This window comes from Acinonyx jubatus, chromosome A2 (assembly GCF_027475565.1).
Source record: "Acinonyx jubatus isolate Ajub_Pintada_27869175 chromosome A2, VMU_Ajub_asm_v1.0, whole genome shotgun sequence".
NCBI classification, from domain to species: Eukaryota; Metazoa; Chordata; class Mammalia; order Carnivora; family Felidae; genus Acinonyx; species Acinonyx jubatus.
In genome coordinates, this window is record NC_069383.1 from 70691069 (window position 1) to 70708060 (window position 16992).

At 38.8% G+C, this 16992-nt stretch overlaps 1 long non-coding RNA gene across 1 annotated transcript in view; it reads right to left on the reverse strand.

The window, feature by feature from the left end:
• The window catches only part of LOC128314788 (uncharacterized), a 236153-nt gene extending 224434 nt beyond the window's left edge, over positions 1-11719 (reverse strand). Inside the window, exons 1-2 of the long non-coding RNA XR_008296833.1 lie at positions 11536-11719; positions 6889-7003 (exon numbers count right to left, since the gene is read on the reverse strand). This is a non-coding gene — a long non-coding RNA (uncharacterized LOC128314788). The remainder of the gene's footprint in view (positions 1-6888; positions 7004-11535) is intronic.
• Positions 11720-16992: the final 5273 nt, after the last annotated feature.

Below are 16992 nucleotides of genomic sequence, written 5' to 3' on the forward strand. Positions count from 1 at the left end.
ATCAGTTTATGCACCAACACATACTTAGAAAGATTGTATTTGGAAATTTCATGGCAGATGCGATCTCTTCTGCTTTTGCTTTTAAAGTCTTCGGTGTCATCTATCTTACGATAAGGGAGAATGTTAAGAAAGAAAGTGGACTATATAGTTCTCAATTTTTAATTACAAAAGATCACACTGAGAGTCTGCTAAAAATCAGCTTCCTGAGCCTCAGAAGCAGAAATTCTGATTCAAAAGATTTAGAATCAAGCCAAGATTATATATATATAAACAATTTACATATATGTATATAATCAAGCCAATATTACATCTATAGCATATATAGATATATGGATTTTATATATTAATTGTATTTAAGATTATGTATACATATATATGAACAATTTTTAAGTATTTTTTGTTTTTTAAAAATAGTGCCAGAGGTGTGCCTAGGCCTTTAAGAAATCAGGAGATGAAAAAAACATGGTTGACATATGCTTTTACATTAATAAAAATGAATACTTAGAATATGCATTTCACTTAGACTTTTTTGAAGTGAATGACTATGATATACACAGCCTTAGGTAGAATGTATATCCTGAGGGGCAAACACAGGACTTTTCATTTTATATTCCCAATGCCTGGTATGTGGTGGGTGCTAAATATTGCTAAATGAATGAAGTTAATAGTAGGGTCTTGCCTCATTTTGCTGTCCTTGGTGTGCTTTGCATTCAGTAAATAATCATTAATAGAAAGATTCCATATTTATACAATTAGCATAAATGGAGGTACCATAGAGCATACTATCTTTGAAATAGTCCCAAAATTACAAACTCCCAGCTTGTAAACACCCGTATATGAATCCCCCGGGTGGAAGACAGCCCATCATCATTGCTTAGAGATGGCTTCCCTATTACCACTATTTAGTTCCACCTCTCTCCCACACTGAAGCTACCCTCAGAGACCAGTGAGCCCTAGAACAAAAGCTAATCCTCTGACCCCAAATTCTCCCCCATACATTTCCAGAGAGTCTCCTGCAGTCCTTCTACTTGTCCCCTAACCTCCTGCCCTTTATTCCACCAGAACTGGGAGTCCCTGGCTGGCTCCCTCATGTACCCTCTTATCCTATTCCTTGTGGAGTTACTTAAGTTAGCACTTCAGGATAGCCTTCCAATTTAACATTGTTTTTACTCAGCTTCATTGTTGAGAAAGCAGAAGCAACCAAAGACTCTCTCCAGGCCTGATTCCCTAGGCAGGAGCCATATATGGGACAAACATTGTGTTCTCAGGGTAGACTCTTGCCCAGCCTTTATGACAGCATCATGACAAGAGAAGTAGTGAAGGAATTAACCCTTGAGATGCAAACTTGAATGCAAGTCTGTGATAAAACACGGTGATCTCCCATTCTTCCTCCATTTCAACTTATGCCTAAATGATTTCACATAATTTTAGGGGGCCGGAGTCGAGAGGAGAGGGTACCATCCAGCCAGGTATGTACAAGGTTCTCACTACTCCCTCTCTAATTTGTGGCAACTCTTGAGGTAAATATTAGTGTCTTCTTTTTAAATATGAGAAAATAAATCTCAGAGCATTTATACAACTTCCCCAAAATAACACTTTAGTGAGGGGCTGAGGTAAATTTGAATCCCGGCCTGACAGGACAGGATGTACTCTCCATTTTCATACATTTCCTTCCTAGAATAAACACTGATCACTGTAGAATGTTGAGGATATGCACCAAAGAAGCTCCCTTTCTTAAGTCTTGTGTTTTAAGTTCATGTCTATTTTGCATTTTCACAGTATGTCTGTGTGAGATTGAAGTGTAAAACAAATCATTATTTCCTCAAAATTCCAACTTAAGTGACACTCCAGGAAGATGAACCTCACTTACTCCTTGGTTTTCATGCCTCTAGCAAATTAGGGGTGTGTGTCACTCAAGAATGAAGCCTGCCTCTGGGGCTGCTGCTTTAGCTTTGCTACCCTAAATTATTCCACCTCAGCAAGTCAACATAAACCCCTCACTTTGGTAGACATGCTCAACATCCAATTCAAGAGGCCAATGCATTCACCTATCTCTGGATGTGCTTTGTCTACTGTTACACAGATGTTGTCTACTAAGTTACTCCTTGACTCAACGTTCAATGGAATAAATTCTTAGAGACTGAAATTAAGAAAACAGTTGATTTTATTAGATAATGAGAGGTATACACTACAATGTTTCCACCCACTCATCAGCTCTAGAATTCCTGAAGTCAAAGGTGGAAAGGAGAAACAGAAAAAATTAGTTTATGAAATGCTTGTAAGATAGAATACCACAACAGAGAAACCAAATGTCTCCATTTGCTTGTGAGCTGTCTGTTCTAAGTAGAACATTATTTTTAGATAAAGGACATTTTTTTTGTATTTTTTTTTCCTGCAATGAACATGAGGATGCAGATATCTTTTTGAGTTAGTATTTTTATTTCCTTCATATAAATACCCAGAAGTGGAATTGTTGGATCATTTGGTAATTTTATTTTTCATTTTTTGAGGCAACTTCCATACTGTTTTCCATATGGGCCACAACAATTTACATCCCCACCAACAGTGTGTTTGGGTTCCCTTTTCTTCATATCCTCACCAAACACTTGTTATTTCCAGTCTTTTTGATAATAGCCATTCTAACAGGTATGATGGAATATTTCACTGGGGTTTTGATTTACATTTCCCTGATGATTAATGATGTTGAGCACATTGTCATGTACCTGTTGGCCATCTGTATGTCATCTTTGAAAAAATATTCAGATACTCCGTTTTTAAATCATATATATATCTTTAATATTTAGCTGTAAAAGTTGAAGGACATATATTTTTATAAAATATGTTTTAAAAGTGCTTGGCCTTTTATATAATATTTTAGAAGTGTTCTCCGGCTTTACAGTCATTTAAAATGGGAGGATAGGTCAAATACCAGCTACTCATTGTGGCTGAAACCATAAATTTGTTTATATGATCTTGGACCAACACAAGTAAAAACTTGAGTTATTTTTAAACTGCCATTTATTGCTAGACTTTTGACAAAGTAAAACTTAAGGGGTAAGTTTATAAATATTTCATAGATTCTTCTGAGGACTTATCAGTTTAATTAAAATCTTATTAGAGAACAAGCAAATGACTTCAATCACTACAGTGAATAATTGTTATAAAATAAAGACTAATAGGGATGCATGGATGGCTCAGTTGCTTAAGCATCCAACTGTTGATTTCAGCTCAGGTCATGATTTCACAGGCATGGGATTGAGCTCCATGCTCAGCATGGGGTCTGCTTAGGATTCTCTCTCTCCCTTTCTCTCTGCCCCTCTCCAACTTGCACTCATTCTCACTATCTCTCTCTCTTTCAAAAGTAAATAAACATTAAAAAAAAAAAGACTAATAGAGCAAAATAAGCGTAAGTGATCATTATTCCCAAAGGCTTCCATATAATTGAGTTTTTAAAAATTCAGAGTCTATTGTCCTACATAAACGATGTTGAGCTTGGCAAGTTTATTTTACCAAAAGTTAATTTAGATTTAATAGGCCACTGTTAGGATATATTATAATAATTTCTTTGAGACACTAATGTCCAATGTGCCAACCAGAAGTTAAAAACTTCATAAAACACCGGGGCTTCCATAGGGGCACCGGGGTGGCTCAGCTGGTTAAGTGCCTGACTCTTGATTTCAACTCAGGTCATGATCTCCAGGTTCATGAGTTCAAGCCCCACATCAGCTTCTGTGCTGACAGCACAGAGCCTGCTTGAGATTCTCTCTCCTTCTCTCTCTGCCTCTCCCCCATTTGCACTCTCCCTCTCTCTCTCTCTCAAAATAAATAAATAAACTTAAAATTTTTCTATTCACTACCCTCCAATTAGATTCTATTTGTGGGACAGAATCCTCCCACTGCCTAATTCATATACTTTCTTATCCACCCAATAACAGAGAAATTATCCCCTTTACCCTGGTGATTTATAGAGAAATCCTCCCTTTTATATCTTGCTTACTTCCTAAAACAATCTTAGGCATCTTGAAATAAAGTCAAAAATGCAAGATAATCATTTAGATATGAATCAAACAATAATTACTTTGAAGAAACATCACCAATATATTTGTAAAAAACACAAGCATCTTTTTAGCAAATGACCCTGGCTTGCACTGTTGAAGCATTTAGATGAGGAAATTGCTCAGAAATATGGTAATAGGTAGCACTTCCATTATACTGATATTGACTCGAACTTAGATGTTTCAAGAGCCATAAGCTTCAGCCCCTATCTATTCCTTAATTTTAAATCCTTCCCAGTTGGGTGTGTGCTTGTGATCTGAAAGAATCCATTAACTCTCCTGTCCCTTTCAGGAAGCTTTTTGTGTGTGTCTATATCTAGGCAAATAGCACATCTTTATGGGTGGGTAGAAGGTCATATGGAGTGGGGCAGAAGATGATAGTTATTACGATATTTTTCTCTTGTGGTGTCCCAGCCTTGGAGTACCTAAACGGGTTGGAAATACTATGTGGACACATGTTACATTAGCATGTCCAGTGCAGAAGCAATATCTATAGCCAGAGTTCTATGATCTCATTGATAACCAAGATAGAAAACCAATTTTCTGTCTCAATATGAATCCCAAATTGCCATTTTGAGGGTCAGATCAAAACAGCTTATAGGCTATATCTAAAATATATTCAAAACAATAGTTTTTTTAATCTTGTTTTTACAGGGTTTTTGTTTGTTTGTTTTTGTTTTTGTTTTTTTTTTACATTTTCCCTGAAGCATCTATCTATCTATAAGGCAGCTCCAGCTAGGACCCTGTAAGTAGAATGAGTGTTGAGTTGTTAGAAGAGGGGAAATTTCTGAGACATTTTCCAAAGTGGAAGTGAGTTCTCTCTGTGTGTTGGCCAGCAAGAGTTCTGGTTCTCAATGTTTGCTACAGAGAAAACAATCATAATAGGACACTTGGGTTGAATATTTTGGATAGTAAATACTAAGCAAGTATGTGAACCACAAATCAGTGTGTGACCTTGGGCCACTCACTCAAAGAAAAAGGCTTGGTTTCTTCACCTCGAATGAGGTCTCTGAGGTCCCTTCCACTGTAACTTTTCACATTCAAAACTTGAATCTATGTACTCAATATACATATTCTGAGGTGAATTCATTTTTCAGATATTATGTGAAAGACTAAGAATAATGGCTTGCTTTTTTTTAGCATAAACATGTAAAGTTATCTCATTTCATACTTGGCCAGATCAGTCCCATCTCTATACCCAAAACACATGTGTGCATGCATGTACACACGCTCACTCAAATATGCATGTACACAATAAGATGTAACATCTGTATCAGTAATAATCATGACTAGATTATAACACACTAATATTAAGGTGTCCCAACGTGTAAGCAGTTTAAAAACGTGACTAAGAAGAAAATCAGAACACAATAGCACAATGAGCATTCTTCAGATTAGGTACCTACACTTCTAAGGGAAAGCTAAAATTATTGGGGGTTTTTAGCCAAATTGTGGAAAAAGCCTAAATGTCCATCAACTGATGAATGGATAAAGAAATTGTGGTTTATATACACAATGGAGTACTACGTGGCAATGAGAAAGAATGAACTATGGCCCTTTGTAGCAACGTGGATGGAACTGGAGAGTGTGATGCTAAGTGAAATAAGCCATACAGAGAAAGACAGATACTATATGTTTTCACTCTTACGTGGATCCTGAGAAACTTACCAGAAGACCATGGGAGAGGGGAAGGAAGGAAGGAAGGAAGGAAGGAAGGAAGGAAAGAGAAAGAAAGAAAGAAAGAAAGAAAGAAAGAAAGAAAGAAAGAAAGAAAGAAAGAAAGAAAGGTTAGAGAGGGAGGGAACCAAAACATAAGAGACTCTTAAAAACTGAGAACAAACTGAGGGTTGATGGGGGGTGGGAGGGAGGGGAGGGGAGGTGATGGGCATTGAAGAGGGCATCTTTTGGGATGAGCACTGGGTGTTGTATGGAAACCAATTTGACAATAAATTTCATATATTAAAAAAATTTTTTTTAATTAAAAAATAAAATTATTAGGGTTTTTTGATGATTCACAAAGAAATAACCAATTAAAAATAAAAGTTGGCTGGGGATGTGTCTATTAAAATCTGATGAGATATATACTTAGGATTTATGTACTTTCCAATTATCTATTTCAATATAAAGTTTAAACATTTTTTAAATGCTGGAATTCGTGCTGCATCTCAATTACATCGATCAATAATAAGATTTCTGTTCATAGCCCACTGAAATATCAACTACATCACAAAATCGTATTATATAAAGAACCCATGACATTCATATTTGGGTAGTTGAGAGAAGGCTATAGATAATGCAATAGAGCAATGAAATCACTCACTTGCTACTGGTAATTAGGTTTCATATGCAAAATTATGCTGAGAAGCTTAGGGTGTCTCTGGAAACATGAACATTAAAAAGTTGCAAAGACTTCCACAAAAAAATCCTCATCATAGATTCTATTGCAGTTACTGCCATACTTTATCGTAATGAAAATGATTGTATTTCGGTGCTAACTCAAGCAAGAAAAAATGTAAAGTTTAAAACACTTTGGGCTGGGCCCCTGGCAAATTACAGAGCATTTCTGTTAGGAGTTTCTCTTTTAAAGGAGGCTTGGAGAAAGGGAAGGGACCCATAAGTATGTCTCAAGCACTGCTTCTGGACTCTGGAGAGCATTCCACCAGAAGTAATGACTCCTATTATTATCTGTAGAGAATATGGACAGTGGAAAATCATGCCCGCATACTTTTGAGCCAAGTGGAGGGGCGGTAGAATACAAAAGTTGGAAGTTACTGTAAACACACACTACTTAAAATTGCAGATGTAGGATACATTCATTGTGTGCCCAACATACCCATTTCTTAGGTTCCTTTGGCCCGTGAGGTCCAGATCAGTTTGGGGACTTGAGGTCATCTCTGCAGGGGCGCTGTTGTCCCAGCCAGTGAAGGAAATCTTCATCCTCTCTGTGACTAAGTATAGAGAAACAGCTGCTTTAGATAGTTCTGTGAATGGCAAGAGACTGCCTGAGGTTAATCAGGCAAAAAAAAAAAAAAAAAAAAAAAAAAAAAAAAAAAAACATGACTGACCATGCAACAGTGGTTCATCACAACTCAAACTTGTTATGGGAAACAAGAGGTGAAACCAATGGGCTTGATGTCCTGAAAGTGAGTTAATACAATACAGACTTGAAGTCTAAAGTGTCTCCTCATGGCTAGTGAAAGGTCCAGGGAGATGTCCTTTGGTGGCGCTTTCATTTTCTGTATGTGCATGCAGGAAGTATAATATGCATGCTAGCTCTTAGAATGAGTTTGCAAATGATATCACAATATAACAACTTTATTACGGTTTCCCTGAACAGTGAGGAGGGGCAGGTATCTATTATTATGTAGAACATACAGATAAGAAAACTGAGGGTAAGTGAAATTAAGTGACTCACCAAATATCACAAGCCACAAAAAAAGAAACATAGAAAGAAAGAAGAAAAGAAACTAATTGAAAAGATAATGAATTTTCATGGTGCAGGGTTTCACATAGGTAGCAAGATGGTCTTTCAAGTTAGAAATTAGAGGACCTTCAATGCAGATCTAAAGAACTGAAAGTTTATTTTGAAAGTCATGGGAAGGCACTTTGAGGAGGAAAGCGACTTGGCAGTGTTTAATGGGGATTAGTTATATAGAAAAGAACAAGATTGGCAGGGAGAAACTACAATGTATATAAACAACAATAACAACAAACTGGCAAGTAAAACTGTTTGAGCAGTTACTATGTTTCAAAACCTCCACTATGGCCCTTACTTGTAGAGCCTCCATGTAAGCTAAAAGAGAAGTGATATTATTAGCTCCAGCATATAAATAAAAATATCATTGGAAGAGAAAGGCTTTGCAAAATCACCTGTAACTAAGTAACAAAACCTGGGTTCAAAGCCACATCTCTGGCTTTCTAGTGGTCACGCTCTAATCTCCATGGTGAATTCCAGGGAAGCGGAAGGGAAGCTGGCACTGAGTAGCAACCACTTTAAGTCAAGGCACTATCATCATCTGCCTTGACTACTACAGGAACTTTCTGCTACTGTTTCTGTTTTTACCTGCTATATCAGCTAGGTATGGCCACATAACAAACAATCCCAACTTTGGCTGCTTAAAATGACAAATACTATCTAAGTTTCCAAGAATCAGGAGTCCAGGAGCCATCAAACTGGCTTGTTCTGACTTTAAGTTGTCAGAATATTGGCAGGAGCTATAATTATCTGAAAGCTTGCATGGGGCTGGAGGACACGCTCCCAATTTGGCCCCCTCACACAACTCATGGCACAAAGTGCTCAGTTTCTTACCAGAAGGTCTTAGTTCCCCACAATATCGCAGCTGGCTTCCTCCAGAGCAAGTGGTTAAAGAGGGGTGGTAAAGGTCACATTGTCTTTTTTGACCTAGCCTTAGAAGTTTTATACCATCAAACCTATCATGTCCTATTTAAAAGGAGTGTCGGGGCGCCTGGGTGGCTTAGTCGCTTAAGTTTCCAACTTCAGCTCAGGTCATGATCTCATGGTTCGTGAGTTCGAGCCCCACGTTGGGCTCTGTGGTGACAGCTCAGAGCCTGGAGCCTCCTTCAGATTCTGTGTCTCCCTCTCTCTCTGCTCCTCCCCTGCTCACGCTCTTTTTCTCTCTCAAAAATAAATAAACATTTTTAAAAAATTAAAAAATAATTTTTTTTAAAAAGTAGTGTCACTAAGCCCTTCCGACATTCAAGGGAAGGAAAATTAAACTCCATTTCCTGAAGCAAGGAATATGAAAGAGTTTGTAAACATACTTTAAAACTGCCACACTCTCCTCTTTAATAGATTCTATATATGCAGTCATTATCTTTTATAAAGATCTCTCTTTTTACATCTCTATTTACATCTCTATTTTTATTAACCCTTCAATGGTATCTCATCAATTTGAAGATAAAACCCAACATCCTTGGTCCTACTTGATGTGGCCAGTGCCCACCACCCTCTAATGTCATCTCCCATTTCTCCCTAGCTTTCTGTCCTCTGGCCACACTCTCTTGCTTTCAGTTCCTCCAATTTCAGTTCAGCCAAATTCCTCTTGGCTCAGGATCTTTGCTTATGTTGTTCCTGTAACCAGAATCATCTTCCTCTTGCTCTCATTTATTCATCATTCACCATGAGCTTTTCTGACTCATTAGCCTTCATCAACTCCCCAGCTACAAGTTCTTGGTATACCCTGAACTCTTCATCTGTAGGGTTAACCAGTTTATGATTGCTTACTTATCTAATTATATTGATTATAGTTATAGGGTCCGTTTTAACATTGAATCCTAGTGCATGATAAAGAATTTGGCTGGTGTTAGTACAGTAAATATACCTGTATTGAATAGGTTACTAGGAAAGTAAGATGAATTCATAGAACAGATAAAGCTAACCCTTTAACAACATGGGCTTGAACTGTACTGGTCCACTTACATGTAGATTTCTTTCAATAAACACAGTACTCTAGTACTGTATATAGTACAGTACTACAGTGCTATAAATATATTTTCTTTTCTTATGATTTTCTTACTAACATTTTCTTTTCTCTAGCTTTATTGTAAGAATACAGTATATAACACATATGACATACAAAATATGTGCTAATTGACTATAATTGGTAAGGCTTCCAGTTCAATGGTAGGCTATGAGTAGTTAAATTATACACTGTGCTAAGTGAAATAAGCCATACAGAGAAAGACAGATACCATATGGTTTCACTCTTATGTGGATCCTGAGAAACTTAACAGAAACCCATGGGGGAGGGGAAGAAAAAAAAAAAGAGGTTAGAGTGGAAGAGAGCCAAAGCATAAGAGACTCTTAAAAACTGAGAACAAACTGAGGGTTGATGGGGGGTGGGAGGGGGGGGGTGGGTGATGAGTATTGAGGAGGGCACCTTTTGGGATGAGCACTGGGTGTTGTATGGAAACCAATTTAACAATAAACTTCATATATTGAAAAAAAATTATACATAAATTTTCTATTGCACAGGGGCAGTGCCCCAACCCCCACATTGCTCAAGGGTCAACAATATTTCTTCTGCTTCGAGAAGACTCAAATTAAAAAGAGGTAAGCCAGGGGTGTCTTGGTGGCTCAGTCGGTTAAGTGTCCGACTTCAGCTCAGGTCATGATCGCTCATGATCTCGTGGGTTTAAGCCCCGCATCAGGCCCTGTGCTGACAGCTCACAGCCTATAGCCTGCTTCGGATTCTGTGTCTCCCTTTCTCTCTACCCTTTGCCCGCTCTCTCTCTCTCTCTCTCAAAAAAATAAATAAGCATTAAAAATTAAAAGAAAAAAAAGAGGTAAGCCAATATATCTCTAATGTTAAATAAAGACAAAAAGAAAAACATACCATAAATGTGCATAAAATGGGATACACCGATGATTGGGACACGAAGAGGGGAAATACAATTAGAGAAAGACAAGGAAGGGATACATGTAATCAGAATTCCTACTGAGTCTCTGATCTATTTAAAATATTAAAGAGATAAAATCCTAATCTTAAATTGTACTAAAGTGGAATAGACTTGGCTCTGAAATTTTAAAATATATCTGCTCATCAAGGTAGCTTTGAGCCCTAAGAACTTTTATTCTGATGTTTTGTCCCATCATCAGCCTGCAACTCCATCACCTACACACTAATGTGCATGTTAAAAGATGCACATATGGCAGTCTCTGGGGGCTGTCACCCACGGGCAAGAGCACCATCTAAAAAGTATCACTTTCGCAGTCTCATTCTCTTTGTTAACACACCAAGGATGAGGCTCCTGGATTAGAACTGTTCTAGGTTTGGGGCGGTCTTCTGGACAGGAAGAGGTTGTGTTGTCAAACACTTTGCACTCACGGGGACTAAGACGTCTGCATTTCAGAGAGTCCATTCACAGCACAGTGCAAGTAAGAAAGGAGAATGGTTTGTTGGGAAAGAAATTCAGTTCCAGAAGCACAGCTCTGAGCCTAGAGAGGACAAACAATGCTGCTGCTAAGAATAAAAGCAAGTTCAGTGTTTCTCTCATTACGCTTCCTCTTGCTTGAGCTCCTTAAAACCTCTTCTGTTGTGTCCAGGCCTGAAAGCTTCTGGTGATCTGACTGAGCCTCTCTAATGGGGTGCTTGCAGTTCATCTTACTTCTCATTAAAAAAAATAAGCTCATCAGCACTATAGCCTCAGGGGTCCACAAGGAACATGTTGATAGAAAAGAGGCCTTCGTTGTTTATTAGCATTACACAAAGCCTCAGAAATTTACGCTGGCCTCAGCAAGCTGTGGTTCCAAATGTGAACACTTGTCACAAGGCATAAGTCATTGCTAGTGACGGGCCCACAGGGCCCTAAGAAGGCTGCCCTTACACTCACCCCAGGTTATTTGAATCAGGGAACCTTTAAGGCGACACCCTTCCCAGAAGTCACAGGTACTCATCTGGGTTGAGGCTGCAGGAAAGACAGTCCCTTAAAACTAAAAAATTGTGAAGCACCTACTTACTGTAAGTCCAGGAGAAGAGATGACGTGAATACGCCATCGCACAGGCGAGCGTACGCCGTTGCGCATGCGGGGGTGTAGTGGGGTACACTGTCGCACATGCGGGGAAGGGGGAGAGGGTATGCCTACACAGTTGTGCGTGCAGGGGGTGGACGTACGCCACTGTGTGCGTGGTGAGAGGATACACTGCCACACGTGCGGGGGGGGCGGGGGGGAGAGTATGCCTACGCCGGGGTGTGCGGGGAGTAAGCTGACGAACATGCGAGGGGAGAGTGGGAGGGCACGCCTGCGCTGTCGCACGTGCGGGGGAGGGCACGCCTACGCTGTTGTGCGTGCAGGGGCGTGGGGGAGTACGCCGTCGCACGTGCGGGGGAGGGCACGCCTGCGATGTTGTGCGTGCAGGGGCGTGGCGGTGCGCCATCGTGTGTGTTTGGTAGGTGGGGTAAGCCGTGGAGCGTGCCGGGGGGCGGCGTATGCTGTCTGGAGTGCGCGGATAGTCCAGCAGCAACTGTAGTTTATGAGGTGAGTTTCTTGCTTGGTAGGTTAATCTCTGCGTGTCGCAATGACTTCGTGGCTTACTCCAGCTCATACAAGTAAGGGGTGGAGTCAAAATTTTTTTACGTGCAAAACTAGGACTTTCTAATCTCCGAGCCTCCCTTTTCCCTACCAAAGTGTATATAGCCTGTTAACATAAATGCAATTTTAACAAACGCCCCTTTGAGAGTCTCATCCTGAACTAGGCAGGCGGAGTAGTGCCAAGGGGGCACAGGGCCAGCCGACCTGGGTTAGAGTTCAGTGTCTGCTGTTGTGTCGTGCTGGGTTACCAGCTGGGCCAGTCTCTTCTTTGGGGATTAGGTTGGCTGCCCTGCTGGAGGACAACTTGGAACACAAGTTATGCATCAAGCAACCAGTATGTCAAGAACCGAGAAGAAATAATGTTCCACAAGGGTAGGCACAGCAGAAAGAAAACTAAATTAATTTCAATTGCTGCCAGAGGAAAAAAAAGACATTTATTTCAGCGACTGATACCAAATACTGACTGTTACGAGACTGAGCACAAGAGCAAGTGACTTCAAGTTAAACCTGACCAAATTGATTTATAGAAACCACCAAGTAATTGCCTGTAATAACAGCTGCCTGAAAGGCACTGGAATGTTTGTAAGGAAGTCTCAATTCCACCCAGCCCAAGCATGTAATAGAACCTGAAAACAAAGAACAGAGTTTGTGACTATATTAAGTATATAATTACTATTTTTAATTACTTGACTTAAAGGTGGTTAGTTTACATATGCTTCTTAGTCTTTCCCTCCTCCTCCTCACACAATAGCTACACAATATATACTGAAGCAAGGAAAGAATGAAATGTAAGTAAGCAAAGAATGCAACAGGTTCAATCCTATTCCACTTCGCAAGGCAAACTGAAGCCGTTTTCACTAAGACAGGAGAGAAACGTTTTCACCAGTAAAGCGTAAAAGGAGACATAAATCGGTGTCTGATTAACCTACCATTCACCAAAAATTTGGTAAGGTAGAAACCTATTCTGCAAATATTCCTCTCTAAATTGAGTTTGAATTTTCACGCTGTTCCTATGTGAATCAAATAATTTTTGAATTAGCCATTGCTATAAATCATCTCCCTGTAATTAAAATGATTGGCACAGTTACTTCTATCATAATTCAAAATAAACTCTTCCTTCGTATTCAATATGCTAGTTGTATGTCAGGAGACCATCTGTAAATATCTGACCTGAATCTCATTCTGAGACAATAAGATCCTGCAGGCAGTTAGTATGGAACAAAGTGGCAAGTTCTGATTACCATAGGTGTTGTTTTAAGGAGTCTAAATCCATTTAAGTTTGCTCCAAATGTGGGTTTGCCTTAGGAGAGACTCAGAACATTTTGTGATTTTAAACCAGGTTGGCAAACTATGGCCTAAGGGCCAGATGCAGCCTCCTTCACCTGTTTTTATAAAGTTTTGTTGTATCACAATGACATCCATTTGTTTACAAAGTACTTATGTTTGCTTTCAAGCTATAAGAGCAGAGTTGAGTAGTTTAAGAGACACTTGCAATGCTGAACATGTGTGCTATCCAGTGCTTTACAAAAAAAAGTTTGTCCACTCCTGCTCTAAACTATGCCCAATTCTTTACATCCTATCACATAAACCAAATCAAATCAACAATGTTTATTAAGTTCCTGTTATGTGTAAACTGGCATATTCACCTCTTACTGAGTAATCCCAGTCAAAATCTTCCCCAGGAACATCCATTATCAGGGTTAGAAATAATGTGTCTGGCTGCTTGCATAGTCCAGAGTTCCAGGGTCATGGCCAATGCCACAATCTTTTTCAAGCAGCAGATATGGACTCATGGCCCTCTCCCATGGCTCTCTTCTGGGTGTTTTGGGTAATATAGGACATAGGAGGCCCAGATCATGCTATGACAGAGCTGACATTCTGCCTGGATAAAACGTAGACTAGATTTATAAGAAACTAATGCCTGCAAGATTTAAATTTTGCAGTTAGCCTTGACAACCTATTCAGACTTTCAAGTCCCTTAGGCTTAAAAAGAAAAACAAAAACTATTAATTTTTCTGGCTTGGCAGGGATACTTTGTTTACAGTTATATGAAGGCATTCCTACTTAAATCCTTTTAATACTGTAAGTTATTAATAAAAATATAAAGAAACATATAAACAATTAATTGTATGTAGCATCAAGAGATCATACAAACATGTTTGCATCAATCTATCAGTAAAAGCCCCAGAAATGAGAGGGGAAGATGACAGAAAACCCAGGCACGTTGAGATCAATAGAGTGATCACTGGGCACATTTCTGCCCTAGAGCATTGCACACATCAGTATATAAAGCCCTAGAATGATTGCTTTTTGAATGATACCTTTAGTACTAGGAAACTCGTTATACCTAAGCAGGACATGACCACTGCTTCATTTAATGCGTGTCAATGTGCTGTGACTACATTTCTCAATAATATGTTGATTGCACGTTTATGAGAAGATAAGTCCTCTTGTTAGTTTTCTCAGAAAAAAAGAAACAGACATTTAAAACTTGGCAAGATTTCTGGCAGTAAGTATTCTACAAGGGTTCATGACATTTCCATGAAGCTGTCTATAACACATCACCTATCAACCTCTTTGACACTATCTACACCAAAACATCCCAAAGGCAGTCAGAGGTGAAGGCTCTGGAGTCTAATTAACCTGGAAGTGTCAAGTTTTCAAATTCACTCCAGCCTAAAGATTCTAGGAAATTTCAATATGTTCATTAATTCAACAAATATTTATCAAATTTAAGGCAATGTTAAGGATATAAAAATGAGCAAGAACAGGTTCTTGCCTTCAAGCACCTCAAAATATATCTGTGTCATAAGAGAGTGCTAGTTTTGAGGCGTAAGTGGGCTAGAAAATCCCTGACAAAAATTATTTGAGCTTTTCTTTAATAAATCAAATCTAGCCTATCAGAAAATTGTTTCCTAAGTAAAAAGGATTTTGCTAGAAGGAAAGAGATTATATGCTGTTTTGAAATGGTGGTAGTTTTTTTTAACCTGTTATACTCAAGTTTTAAAATTTCGCACAATAAATTTCTTACTGATTTAAAGCAGTTCATCATATATAATACAAGAATTTAACACTTTTTAAAAAAGAATATGAAGCTATTAATAGCCTTTGATAATCATGAAAGACCAAAGCTTTTAAAAATAATAATATTGTGCCTATTGTGTTATTTAAAGATAGAAAGGTAAAAGCAAACAACAGCCTGTACATGCAATTGGATGCTAGAACAAAAAAAGGTTATTAGTGAAATAACTAGGGAAATCTGGATAAAGTCTGTACTTTAATTAATTGTATTGTAGCAATGTTAATTCCTTAGGTTTGATAAATGTACCAAGATTAAATAAAATGTTAACATTAGGGGAAACTGGGTGATAGTGTATATAGGAACTCTATATTTTTGTGTCTCCTCTGTAAACCTAAAATTATTTTAAAACAAAACTATTAAAAAATAATGCATATCCCAAGTCATTGTTCAAAGCTATTTAGCTTTCCTCATATCTTGGTATAGACGTGAGAGAATTCAGACAGGAGCATTTGAAATTGGCCAGATAGGAAAAAAGTAAGTCCTGATAATACCTTATCTAAATAAGAGCACAGAAATGTAGGCTTCCAATGAGTCTTTCAAATGTGAAATGTACCTCTTTGCTAGGAGATTTAGAGGCAAAAGTATATAACTCTATGAAAGTAGAGTCAGAGGGATCCTTAGGTTTATTCCAGCTCTTCTCAATTTATCCATCAACAACTCCCTTATGGACAGACTGTTAATGGGCCTCCAGAGGGTATGGAGGTTTGCCAGAAGTGACACAATTACAGATAGAAACTATCTTCACAATGTCAGGTTTAACTTCAAAACTTCTCACAATAAATTATGTTTCATATTATTTACTTCTACAATTGTGTTTCCAAAGTTCTTATAAAATTGATGCTCAAAACAAAAACAAAAATTTCTGCTCTTATTACTTAAAAAGTATTAGCTGATTTTGCCATGTTGATCTAAGGGTATGATTTCATCTTTGGCACAACACTATGAAATTTGGTGAGGGGTGGGAGCAGGGAGAAGGGGTGGGCTGTAATTTGAGAATGACAGAGTTCTTGGCCTAATAGACATCTTGAGCAAACTGCATCAACTCTGTCAACTGAATTAAGACCAACCACTCCTGCTGGACGGGGTGGGAAGAGGAGTGGTCTTGAGCATATGGAAGTGCACACTCTCACTTTAGACTCAGGGAAGCTTTCAGCCCAGAAAGTTCCTGGGGAACTTTCCCATTTTATGTTCCCTGTCTTTGTTTTGTCATCCCCTGTCTTTCCCATATGGGGATGGGAAGAACCTTTTTCAATATATCAAACTCAGTCAATTTAGGAATCCAGGAGGCTGACATACATGTTTTTTAAATGTTTATTTATTTTTGAGACAGAGAGAGACAGAGCATGAACAGGGGATGGTCAGAGAGAGAGGGAGACACAGAATCCGAATCAGGCTCCAGCCTCTGAGCTGTCAGCACAGAGCCCGACGCGGTGCTCGAACTCACAGACCGTGAGATGACCCGAGCTGAAGTCTGACGCTTAACCGACTGAGCCACCCAGGTGCTCCTGACATACATTTTTAAATGCCTTTTCTTTCAGTTTGTTACACTGATAAGCCCATTGTAATGGACTCTAAAAACTGCATGAGAATATGTGCCCTCCAGGGGCCCACTTCTGTCAGTTCTACAGAGCGCAGGGTGAAGTGATTCTATTAGCCCACTTCAGGCAGTAAAGATCAGAGTGCAGCTCTGATTTGAGAAATACCACCCCAAATCTTATTTATAGAATTAAAACAGGCCTGTTTGACTTATTTGGATAATCCCACAATTTATGGATTGGGTTGGTTTAACGGTTTCACCTGAC